The 13,197-nt window shown below is 44.8% G+C and overlaps 1 pseudogene; it reads left to right on the top strand.

The window, feature by feature from the left end:
- LOC138287298 (zinc finger protein 271-like) overlaps positions 1–12,215 on the top strand; it is a 160,742-nt pseudogene extending 148,527 nt beyond the window's left edge.
- The last annotated feature ends 982 nt before the right edge of the window (positions 12,216–13,197 follow it).

The raw sequence follows: 13,197 nt of genomic DNA, 5'->3' as shown, positions 1-13,197 counted from the left end.
TTAACTTGACTGTTGCCAACAGTCCCACCACTAGTACCACTACTGCTAGGGGCACTAGAGCTTGATGTATTAGTGGTGGTAGGCTCAGGGGGTTTACCTGGACAGGACTTCTCCCCTGGCCTATGGCCTCTGTTTTTACACACAAAGCACCAAGGCTTTTTAATGTGTGCAGGTTGAGAAGAAGAGGAAGAATTAGTTTTATCCCCACCCTCTGAAGAGTGTTTAAGATTTGAAGTGGGATCTTTGGTTTTACCCTTATCCCCATGCTTATCTTGAGATTTTTCACCATCTTTCTTCTTATTGCCATCTTTGTCACCCCCTGTATGAACTTTTCTGTTCACCCTTGTTCTGACCCATTTGTCTGCCTTCTTTCCCAATTCTTGGGGAGAGGTCAGATCAGAGTCTACCAGGTACTGGTGCAACAAATCAGACACACAATTATTAAGTATATGCTCTCTCAGGATTGTGTTATACAGGCTTTCATAATCATTAACTTTACTGCCATGTAACCACCCCTCCAAGGCCTTCACTGAATGGTCAATGAAATCACCCCAGTCTTGTGAAGACTCCTTTTTGGTCTCTCTGAGCTTTATCCTGTATTGTTCAGTGGTTAAGCCATAACCATCCAGGAGTGCATTCTTAAGAACTGTAAAATTATTGGCATCACTTTCTTTCACAGTAAGGAGCCTATCCCTACCCTTTCCACTAAATGATAGCCATAGGATAGCAGCCCACTGCCTTTGAGGGACATCCTGTACAACACAGGCCTTCTCAAGTGCAGCAAACCACTTGTTAATGTCATCCCCCTCCTTATAAGGGGTAACTATCTTGTGCAGATTCCTAGAATCATGCTCTTTTGCAGGATGACTATTGGGAATACTGCTGCTGCCTCCATGGGTTTCTAAACCCAGTTTCTGTCTCTCCTTCTCTACTTCTAAGGACTGTCTATCCAAATCCAGCTGTTGCTTCTTGAGCTTCAGTCTGGTTTGTTCCACTCTCAATCTATTGAGCTCCCTTTCTAACAATCTGTCATCAGGGTGGGTGGGAGGGACATTCCTAGACACAGAAGTATGGTGAGAATGGACAGAAGGAGACCTGTCCCTTACAGAAGGCACCCTAACAGCTTGGCTAACAGTGTAATGTGAGAGCACACCATCTGTATGATGTGACCCAGCATCTGTACCAACTATGCTAGACTGTCTAGTAATGGGCAGGCTAGGAAGTTTCTTTCCTGAATCTTTTCCTGGGGGAGTCCCTGGATCAGATTGGGAACCATTAGCTACTTTTTCAACAGATGGGGAACTTTTAGCCTTATCTTTTTCTCTAAGCATGTTAAGTAACAATTCCAAGGAAGGATTCTTCCCTACACTCAAACCTCTCTCTATGCAGAGGCTCCTTGCTCCTTTCCAGCTAAGGTGATCATATGCAAGTTTGGACAGATCAACATTTTGGCCTGTGCCAGACATTTTTAGAGAGAGTTAAAGTGATAGAAAAAGAGAAAAAAGTTTTCAGAACTTTTTAGAAAGACAGAGAAAAAAAAAACTTTTTAAACTTTTTAGAACTTTTTGAAAGTTTAGAAGTACTTTTCAGCACTTTAGAAAAGAGTGAAAAGAGGAAATGCAAAACTTTTTAGTTATGTGTACACACACTGAACTTGTTGTGTATATTTTTCTCTTATGAAAAGTACAATGACAAGAGTGGTAAGTAGTCTCAAAGCACTTATCCCACCGCTGCACAACCAATGTAGGAGGCTGGACTGGCTTGTAGTGAGTACCTAGGGGTACTTGCACCTTGCACCAGGCCCAGTTATCCCTTATTAGTGTATAGGTTGTCTAGCAGCATAGGCTGATAGATAATGGTAGTTTAGCAGAGCAGCTTAGGCTGAACTAGGAGACGAGTGAAGCTCCTACAGTACCACTTAGTGTCATATGCACAATATCATAAGAAAACACAATACACAGATATACTAAAAATAAAGGTTCTTTATTTTTATGACAATATGCCAAAAGTATCTCAGTGAGTACCCTCAGTATGAGGATAGCAAATATACACAAGATATATGTACACAATACCAAAATATGCAGTAATAGTATAAGAAAACAGTGCAAACAATGTATAGTTACAATAGGATGCAATGGAGACACATAGGGATAGGGGCAACACAAACCATATACTCCAAAAGTGGAATGCGAACCACGAATGGACCCCAAACCTATGTGACCTTGTAGAGGGTCGCTGGGACTATTAGAAAATAGTAAGGGTTAGAAAAATAGTCCACCCCAAGACCCTGAAAAGTGAGTGCAAAGTGCACTAAAGTTCCCCAAAGGACATAGAAGTCGTGATAGGGGAATTCTGCAGGAAAGACACAAACCAACAATGCAACAACGATGGATTTCCAGTCGAGGGTACCTCTGGAACAAGGGGACCAAGTCCAAAAGTCACAAGCAAGTCGGAGATGGGCAGATGCCCAGGAAATGCCAGCTGTGGGTGCAAAGGAGCTGCTACTGGACAGTAGAAGCATAGGTTTCTGCAAGAACGACAAGGGCTAGAGACTTCCCCTTTGGAGGACGGATCCCTCACGCTGTGGAGAGTCGTGCAGAAGTGTTTTCCTGCCGAAAGACCGCCAACAAGCCTTGCTAGCTGCAAATCGTGCGGTAAGGGTTTTTGGATGCTGCTGTGGGCCAGGAGGGACCAGGATGTCGCAGATTGCGTCAGGGGACAGAGGGGACGTCGAGCAAGACAAGGAGCCCTCTCAGCAGCAGGTAGCACCCGGAGAAGTGCCAGAAACAGGCACTACAAGGATGCGTGAAACGGTGCTCACCCGAAGTCGCACAAAGGAGTCCCACGTCGCCGGAGACCAACTTAGAAAGTCGTGCAATGCAGGTTAGAGTGCCATGGACCCAGGCTTGGCTGTGCACAAAGGATTTCCGCCGGAAGTGCACAGGGGCTGGAGTAGCTGCAAAAGTCGCGGTTTCCAACAATGCACTCTGGCGTGGGGAGGCAAGGACTTACCTCCACCAAACTTGGACTGAAGAGTCACTGGACTGTGCGAGTCACTTGGACAGAGTTGCTGGATTCAAGGGACCTCGCTCGTCGTGCTGAGAGGAGACCCAAGGTACCGGTGATGCAGTTCTTTGGTGCCTGCGGTTGCAGGGGGACGATTCCGTCGACCCACGGGAGATTTCTTCGGAGCTTCTAGTGCAGAGAGGAGGCAGACTACCCCCACAGCATGCACCACCAGGAAAACAGTCGAGAAGGCGGCAGGATCAGCGTTACAGAGTTGCAGTAGTCGTCTTAGCTACTATGTTGCAGTTTTGCAGGCTTCCAGCGCGGTCAGCAGTCGATTCCTTGGCAGAAGGTGAAGAGAGAGATGCAGAGGAACTCGGATGAGCTCTTGCATTCGTTACCTAAGGAATCCCAAGAGACAGAGACCCTAAATAGCCAGAAAAGAGGGTTTGGCTACCTAGGAGAGAGGATAGGCTAGCAACACCTGAAGGAGCCTATCAGAAGGAGTCTCTGACGTCACCTGATGGCACTGGCCACTCAGAGCAGTCCAGTGTGCCAGCAGCACCTCTGTTTCCAAGATGGCAGAGGTCTGGAGCACACTGGAGGAGCTCTGGACACCTCCCAGGGGAGGTGCAGGTCAGGGGAGTGGTCACTCCCCTTTCCTTTGTCCAGTTTCGCACCAGAGCAGGGCTAAGGGGTCCCTGAACCGGTGTAGACTGGCTTATGCAGAAATGGGCACCAAATGTGCCCATGAAAGCATTTCCAGAGGCTGGGGGAGGCTACTCCTCCCCTGCCTTCACACCATTTTCCAAAGGGAGAGGGTGTAACACCCTCTCTCAGAGGAAGTCCTTTGTTCTGCCATCCTGGGCCAGGCCTGGCTGGACCACAGGAGGGCAGATGCCTGTCTGAGGGGTTGGCAGCAGCAGCAGCTGCAGTGAAACCCCGGGAAAGGCAGTTTGGCAGTACCAGGGTCTGTGCTACAGACCACTGGGATCATGGGATTGTGCCAACTATGCCAGGATGGTATAGAGGGGGCAATTCCATGATCATAGACATATTACATGGCCATATTCGGAGTTACCATTGTGAAGCTACATATAGGCAGTGACCTATATGTAGTGCACGCGTGTAATGGTGTCCCCGCACTTTACAAAGTCCGGGGAATTGGCCCTGAACAATGTGGGGGCTCCTTGGCTAGTGCCAGGGTGCCCTCACACTAAGTAACTTAGCACCCAACCTTTACCAGGTAAAGGTTAGACATATAGGTGACTTATAAGTTACTTAAGTGCAGTGTAAAATGGCTGTGAAATAACGTGGACGTTATTTCACTCAGGCTGCAGTGACAGGCCTGTGTAAGAATTGTCAGAGCTCCCTATGGGTGGCAAAAGAAATGCTGCAGCCCATAGGGATCTCCTGGAACCCCAATACCCTGGGTACCTCAGTACCATATACTAGGGAATTATAAGGGTGTTCCAGTAAGCCAATGTAAATTGGTAAAATTGGTCACTAGCCTGTTAGTGACAATTTGAAAGAAATGAGAGAGCATAACCACTGAGGTTCTGATTAGCAGAGCCTCAGTGAGACAGTTAGGCATCACACAGGGAACACCTACCTATAGGTCACAAACTTATGAGCACTGGGGTCCTGACTAGCAGGGTCCCAGTGACACATAACAAACATACTGAAAACATAGGGTTTTCACTATGAGCACTGGGCCCTGACAAGCAGGATACCAGTGAGACAGTGAAAACACCCTGACATACACTCGCAAACAGGCCCAAAGTGGGGGTAACAAGGCTAAAAAGAGGCTACTTTCTCACACCTGTGCGCCTCCTCTGTTTATACCGTATAAGCACCTACCTGTGCACCTCCCTTGTTTATACATACCTGTGCAGCTCCACTGTTTTTACCTCATAAGCATCTATCTGTGCACCTCCCTTGTTTATACATACCTGTGCACCTCCACTGTTTTTACCTCATAAACACCTACCTGTGCACCTCCACTGTTTGTACCTCATAAGCACCTACCTGTGCGCCCCCTCTGTCGATATCTCATAAGCACCTATCTCTGCACCTCCTGTTTATACCTCACAAGTACCTACCTCTGTACCTCCGTGGTTTGACCCTGCAAGCTTCTTTAATGAAGCTTGTAATCCTTTACTGCCAGCCACAGGTGCTTGATTATCAGGCCATTATCTGACATCTGCTGTGTGCATGCGTAAAGTGTGTTTCCCCGAATCAGCCTAAAATGAATCCTGTACAATGAGTACACAGGCATCGTGGGTGGGTGATTAACAGGGAACATGTTAAACCTGGATATAGGAAATGCTCAGAGGTAGAAGTGCTGCAGTCACCCACTGATGACTGATGCCTCCTCCCGCTCTGTCAAAGGCCCATCCGGCCACAGAGTATCCTCCTCGGCACCAGATGGACAACACTAAGCCAGATACCCTTGAAAGGAAGAGATAAAAAAGATGAATATGCAGACATCTGTTGGCTGCGCAGAAATGTCAGATAAATTGTTGGTTGTGATTGAGTCTCAATAATAAGGACTAAAGATCCGATATCATGGAAAGTTAAATCATGAATCAATGTTTGTTTGCCTTATCTCTGTACACAATGCAAAGGGCGGGCTTTAGAGTGACCATTCACGGTTTTACAACAAAGGCTCTGGAAGGAGCTGCAGCTTGAAATGCAACAAGGTCTGACCTTTGGCTACTTTAGGAAGAACCAAAGAATCTCTTGTGTTTGTAACGTGTGCGGCCAGAACCAGGCCCGTAAGTTGCACTCATTTTAGGGAGATGGGCAGATGTTACAGCAATAAAAATCCACCTCAGCGCAAAATAATGTTACAGTCTTTCAGGTTAGCAGAAACCAGAAATGCTTGAACCAACCCTGGTGGATGCTGAGAAAGTGGCAATAATTACTTAACGAACAGCAAGGTAAAGAGAGGCGTTGACACGTGAGCTGATTCAATGCAAACAGGAAAGCATTGAAGTATGTGAATGCAGTTACCTTTGTTATACAGTTCCATGGGAGTTAACTTTGTTATACACTTCCTGAAACTGAAGAAACAGCAGTGCATCCTGATCCCTCTGTTTCCACAATCTGTTCTTTTTTTCAATGAAATCATATCCATTTGCATCTATCTTAAGCTGTTCCTGAAGCACGTGGGTGCTCCGTGCTCACCCTTCCTTTACCATGTGAACACTGGTAAATCACCTCCTCTCCTGAAGTGAATAAGATGTGAGCAACAGAACATTTAGTTAAATATCTGTGTATGGTGAAATAACCCTTGCTAGGTTTCAAAGATGGTAAAGAAGAGATGGAGGTTATAGCCAGTTAAATATTATGTGTTCACATTCTGTTATATTTGCATTTCATAATGTTAAATGTCTTTACATCCAACAGAAAACAAGCCCTGAATGCATGGAATGCTTCTAAATACCAACAAAAGTTCTGTAAATCTACAAAAAATGGTCAGAAATAGTTACCTCCAGTATTCGGTAACACAGCAGCACAGTCAGAGACTGAGGACCCTGAATGTAAACGGACAGATCCTGGAGGAGCTGTGAAGGACAGCTCAGTGGATGTAAGTCTGAGCTGTGCAGCTCCTGCCAGAAGACTAAGAAGTGACCTCTAGAAAATCAAGGCAACAACACTGACAAACCACCTCCTGAATGAACAGGCGGCCAATACCAGCTTTGATCATGGGATCGGTATGATGTGGTTACCCCAAAACTCTGTTCTCTTAAATGATAACAGACCATCATTCAGTGCTCTAGGTGTATTGTAAACTCTTCCCGACCAACTCACTGCAACCAGAGAAAAACACAATGGAGTAGAGACAAACAGCTGAAGGATAAAGTAAAGAGGAGTTCTGCTGTCTAATATGGAGAGGACAGTACCAACATGCTCTAACCAGAAGGAGGAGGATTAATCTTTACCCACAAGTGTTGAAAACTATTATCAAATCTAAAAACACAATCTTTCTCAAAACAAATTTCATGAGTGTGGCAAGTATTTAGTGAGCATTGTTCTTTCCTTTCAAATTGTAAATCAACTGTCCTGAATACCAACATATACAGGAAATGTGAGAACAATAGAGGTGCTTTACCAACCATGTTGACCCATCGGGAAGCACAGTCATGGGCTGAAGACAAATATATATCTGACCAAGAGACACTATCCAAGAAAGAAGACTCATACATGTGCAGCGAAAGCTTCAGTTTCTCATCCATATTAAAGTGGCAACAGCAAACACACATAGGAGAAAAGCCATTCAGATGCAGTGAATGTGTGGAGAGCTTTAGTCAGTTGCCAGACCTGCAAAGACATCAGCGAACACACACTGGGGAAAGACCATACCACTGCAGTGAATGTGTGAAGAGCTACAGTCGGTTAGCACACCTCCAAAGACATTATCGAACACACACAGGGGAAAAACCATATGATTGCAGTGAATGTGCAAAGAGCTTTAGTCAGTTATCACACCTCCAAAGACATCATCGAACACACACTGGGGAAAAACCATACCCTTGCAATGAATGTGTGAAGAGTTTTAGTGACTTATCATACCTCCAAATTCATCAGCGAACACACACAGGGGAAAGACCATATCATTGCAGTCAATGTGAAAAGAGCTTTAGTCGGTTATCAATCCTACGAACACATCAGCAAACACACACAGGGGAAAAAACATATTATTGCAGTGAATGTGAAAAGAGCTTTAGTCGGTTACCGCACCTCCAGAGACATCAGCGAACACACACAGGGGAAAAGCCATTTAGATGCACAGAATGTTTGAAGAGCTTTAGGATGTTATTGACCCTAAAAAGACATCAGCGAACACACACAGGGGAAAAACCATTCAGATGCAGTGAATGTGTGAAGAGCTTTACTCAGTTATCAGATCTCCAAAGACATCAGCGAACACACACAGGGGAAAAGCCATACCATTGCAGTGAATGTTTGAAGAGCTTTTGTCGGTTATCACACCTTCAAGTACATCGGCAAACACACACTGGGGAAAAAACATATAATTGCAGTGAATGTGAGAAGAGCTTTAGTTGGATATCACACCTCCAAAGACATCAGCAAACGCACACAGGAGAAAAGCCATTCAGATGCAGTGAATGTGTGAAAAGCTTTAGTCAATTGCCAGACCTGCAAAGACATCAGCAAACACACACAGGGGAAAAACCATACCATTGCAGTGAGTGTGAAAAGAGGTTTAGTCGGTTATCAAACCTAAAAATACATCAGCGAACACACACAGGGGAAACACGATACAACTGCAGTGAATGTTTGAAGATGTTTAGTCAGCTATCACACCTCCTAAGACATCAGCAAACACACACAGGGGAGAAACCATTCAAGTGCAGTGAATAAGAGAAGAGCTTCAGTCGATTACCGAGCCTACATCGCCATCAGCGAATCACAGAAGATGATAAAATTACAATTATGTGGGACATTCAAATGCCAACTGATGATAAGTAGATGATAGAAGGCCCCGCTTGTCAGCAAAGAAGAAACACAGATATTTGTAGAATTCCAAAAGTGTCTGTTGTCAGTGGTTGCTCATTTCATTTGTCTTAATATAAGAAATAAAAATGAAGTTGCAGGTAACACATTAAAGACATCAGCGGAGTGTGGACTAAAAGAAAAGAAACTGTTGTTTTTTTCTTCAGTAAAGTAGAGTTATAAAGAAAAACATTCAAACAAAACTTATCACGCTAACTGTAAAAGCAACACTATGTACAATGCTTCGACTAACAAGTGTATTTTCAGCGAATTTAAGGGATTACTGCTAAAATCCATAAACCTATCACACTCGAACCAATTTAACAAGCATGCACTGGATGATATTCATAGCTGATTGTGGTGTTTGGGTGCTTTATGCAACATTGATGGTTCTGTGTCAGCAGCCAGAGAACAGTGTCCAAAACCATGAGAAATGGAAGTAGGAAATGTGAGCAGTAAAGAAGTCCAGCTCTTAGAAGCTAGAATCCAGAACTATCGACTCCTTGCTATACATTTCTGGAACCTTGGCACTGGAAATGAAATCTGGATTGAGAAGAAAAGGAACACAAATGATATTCAGGTTTGTGTTTACAAGTAAACAGGAACCCTCATTTTATAAACTCTCCTAGTGAATGCAAGGTCTTCAAAAGTATGTGCTGCCTCGTGATTAAAGAATGAACGTTTGTGATGCAGTTGAGACTTGCTCAGACCATAAATAAGATAGACCGTAGCATTCTGAATCATCTACATGTGCTTTAGTGTTGCTGGAGCTGCCAAATATCTCATATCCCAGCTTTGAGTAGAGGAAGGAGTTCTCCGATAAAATATTCACATGAGAAGAAAGAAAAGGAAAAATCTTCAGTAGCCAAAGATACTAAAAACAAATGCATTCCACCGAATTAATTTTAACAAAGTGCCAAATTCCTCCTGTCAACGACATCACCACCTCCTAGTAGTGGTAGTTTGGGACAAGGTCACTTTCAGGACTTGGAAATGAAATGATGCCCTCCCAACGACTCGACTTTATAGGGTCAGTTTTGGACACCACTCTTCTCCACGCCTTTCTTCCACCTCAGAGGACATTCAGGGGATATGGTTCCCTCTTTCCAGCACAGTGCGAAAGTCCCAGTTCTGTAGGTCCTTTGACTCCTAGGTCTGGTGGGTTCCTGCATTCTCCTAGTCCGGTATAAATGTTGGCACATGTGGACCCTGTAGTTGGGTCTCTGTGGGCAGAGGCTACAGTACGGCAGAGACCTGTTGGATTTCAGAATAATTGCCCCAGTGCTCCAACAGAAGTGGTTTAGTGAGGGAATGAGGTGAACATGAGTGCAAGATGGACTTTACTCTTCCTTCAGCGGTGGCTACAGTAGTAATACATGCTTCCACTTCAGGGTGTGGAGCTTGCCTAGAGGATCTGGTGATCAGAGGCCTTTGGCCTCTGGAAGAACAGGTTCTGTTAGAACTGTGGACCATGTGGCTGGCACTCAAGGCCTTCTTCTCCATCCATGGTCGGTCTGTCCAGGCCCTGCCAGACGGCTCTGCAGCGATGTACTACGTCAATAAGCTAGAGAGAATAGGGTCTCATCTCATTTACCTGCAAGCATTGAGACTCGTCTTGGGCACACTGTCAAGGGATTTGGTCACCAGCAGCCCCCTCGCGGAGTGTTCCTGAATGCCCGACCTGACAGCCTCAGCTGCCTTTATCTTGCCGATGATGAGTGGCATCTGCTATGGGTATTAGTCCAGGACATCTTCATCCGTTGAGGTACTCCCCAGGTGGACTTGTTTGCCTTTTTCGAAAATGCTCAATTCCAGAATTCTGTGCCCTCCAGTATCTGTTCACAGGAGCCTTGGGGGCATGTTTCAGTTGAGTTGGAACTTTCAATTGCACTACACATTTCCTTTGATTTCTTTGTTTCTGCGGAAGATACATCAGACAGGTCACAAGTCATTTTAATTCCCCCAAATTGTCCAAGGGAGTGTGGTATGAAGACCTTCACTCTGCTCCATATGTCCCCTTCGGAAGCTGCCTTTCAGACTAGACTTTCTCTCCCAGTTGGAGGGAATGGTGCTACATCGCAGTTTCCAAGGCCTTCTCCTTCATTCCTGGAGATGGAACAGGGACATCTGAACTCCTTGCAGCTGCCACCAGAGGTGGTAGACATCACCTTGTCAGCGCCTCTACCCTCCACCAACTCCATCAGAACAAGAGGTTACTTACCTGCGGTAACAACCTTTCTGGGGTGTACTCCATCTACCTGCAGACTTCTCATTGACCCAACCCCCCTCCCTGTTTGATGGATATGTTGTAGGGAGAGTTAATAAGATCCTAAATTCACTTTGGTACTGGACGACTCTGTTGATGTTAGTCAATCTGCTGGTCTCCAACCTGTGGAAAACAATCGATGAAAACTGATGTCCTTGTGCACTATATGCCTTTGGTGACATCATCAGACACCACTTCCGGGTCCGATGTGAACCAGTGCCTCCTACCGGTGATGTGAGAGTTTTGAGGTTTCCGGAACCAGACTGACACCAGGGATTATTCTACAGGTGGTGAATCCGCTGGCAGAAAAGAGGGCCAGCCAGAAAGGACTTTACACTTTTTTTCTTCCTACCCTCATGACCCTGTCTGCGTGACGTGGTGGGAGTTCACTGAGAATTGTGTCCTCCACTTAGGCTGAGGCCGCTGGGAATGTTTGATTAATTTAAATGGTTTGTTGATTGATAAGAAATCTGTCCCTAGCTTTCAGTGCGGATGTGCAGAATAAGCAGCTGCACATAGTTGCTCAGACACCCAGTTGTGTGATTATAAGACGCCAGATAACAGGAAAACAGAATTGCATTTTGCAAGCTGCGTTTGTCAATGTACTGTTGCCCTTAAAATGAAAGTAACAAAACTTAAAAAAAAAAAAAAGCTAATGTGAGAAGCTTTAAATATATAATAATAACTTTCCTTCTAAAGTTGACGTTATTAGCCTAAAAATGCATGTCATCCATAGGTTGGAGGAAACTTCAGGTACATATTCCTGCAAGTTTAATTCAACCATTGGTGTTTTAAACTATGGATTTCTTTAAGTTATTCTGTTTATCTTTGAATATTACATCAAATGTATAATCATTTTTAGACATTAGGTGTATGTTATACTTTTGGTGCAGCAATTCCTTGTTTCCCTACTACTGTTGATGAATTGATTAGCTAATGTTAATATCCTTTTTTGTCACTGATATAGTCTTCTGTACTATTGATGTAACACTTTCATGGAATATACCTTAATGTACAATAATTGTGAAATAAAACTTGATTGATTCATTCACTCACATTCTGCCAACTCTTCAGTGATTTCCTTATTTATGAAGAGGGAAGACTGAAATGTCTGCCCAGGACAGTGATTTTTAACCTGTGGTCCTGGGGCCCTTGGGGTCCGTGAAGCCTACTCAGGGAGTCCGTAAGTGATTAAAAAATCAAATAATATTAAGAGATTAATAAAGTTAATGTAAGAAGAGACGCATAATGTACAACCGAAAATATTTTGAACGTTCTGTAAATGTGAATGAATTTGAAATTGGAGGCTGAAAATTAAGTTGCTGTCCTCAGATTCATTTGTGGGAGCAGTGCAAGCGCATCAAACAGAATATAGTATGGACGATGAGTGGCCTCAGATGGATCTGTGGGAGCAGTGCAAGCGCATCAAACAGAATATAGTACGGACGATGAGTGGCCTCAGATGGATGTGTGGGAGCAGTGCAGGCGCATCAAACAGAATATAGTATGGACGATGAGTGGCCTCAGATTGATCTGTGGGAGCAGTGCAAGCGCATCAAACGGAATATAGTACGGACGATGAGTGGCCTCAGATTGATCTGTGGGAGCAGTGCAGGTGCATCAAACGGAATATAGTATGGACGATGAGTGGCCTCAGATTGATCTGTGGGAGCAGTGCAGGTGCATCAAACAGAATATAGTATGGACGATGAGTGGCCTCAGATTGATCTGTGGGAGCAGTGCAGGCGCATCAAACAGAATATAGTATGGACGATGAGTGGCCTCAGATTGATCTGTGGGAGCAGTGCAGGTGCATCAAACGGAATATAGTATGGACGATGAGTGGCCTCAGATTGATCTGTGGGAGCAGTGCAGGTGCATCAAACGGAATATAGTATGGACGATGAGTGGCCTCAGATTGATCTGTGGGAGCAGTGCAGGCGCATCAAACAGAATATAGTATGGACGATGAGTGGCCTCAGATTGATCTGTGGGAGCAGTGCAGGCGCATCAAACAGAATATAGTATGGACGATGAGTGGCCTCAGATTGATCTGTGGGAGCAGTGCAGGTGCATCAAACGGAATATAGTACGGACGATGAGTGGCCTCAGATGGATCTGTGGGAGCAGTGCAAGTGCATCAAACGGAATATAGTACGGACGATGAGTGGCCTCAGATGGATCTGTGGGAGCAGTGCAAGCGCATCAAACGGAATATAGTACGGACGATGAGTGGCCTCAGATTGATCTGTGGGAGCAGTGCAAGCGCATCAAACAGAATATAGTACGGACGATGAGTGGCCTCAGATTGATCTTTGGGAGCAGTGCAAGCGCATCAAACAGAATATAGTATGGACGATGAGTGGCCTCAGATTGATCTGTGGGAGCAGTGCAAGCGCATC

The sequence above is a fragment of the Pleurodeles waltl genome, chromosome 4_1 (assembly GCF_031143425.1).
Source record: "Pleurodeles waltl isolate 20211129_DDA chromosome 4_1, aPleWal1.hap1.20221129, whole genome shotgun sequence".
NCBI lineage: Eukaryota > Metazoa > Chordata > Amphibia > Caudata > Salamandridae > Pleurodeles > Pleurodeles waltl.
This window is presented reverse-complemented; position numbering and strand designations above follow the sequence as displayed.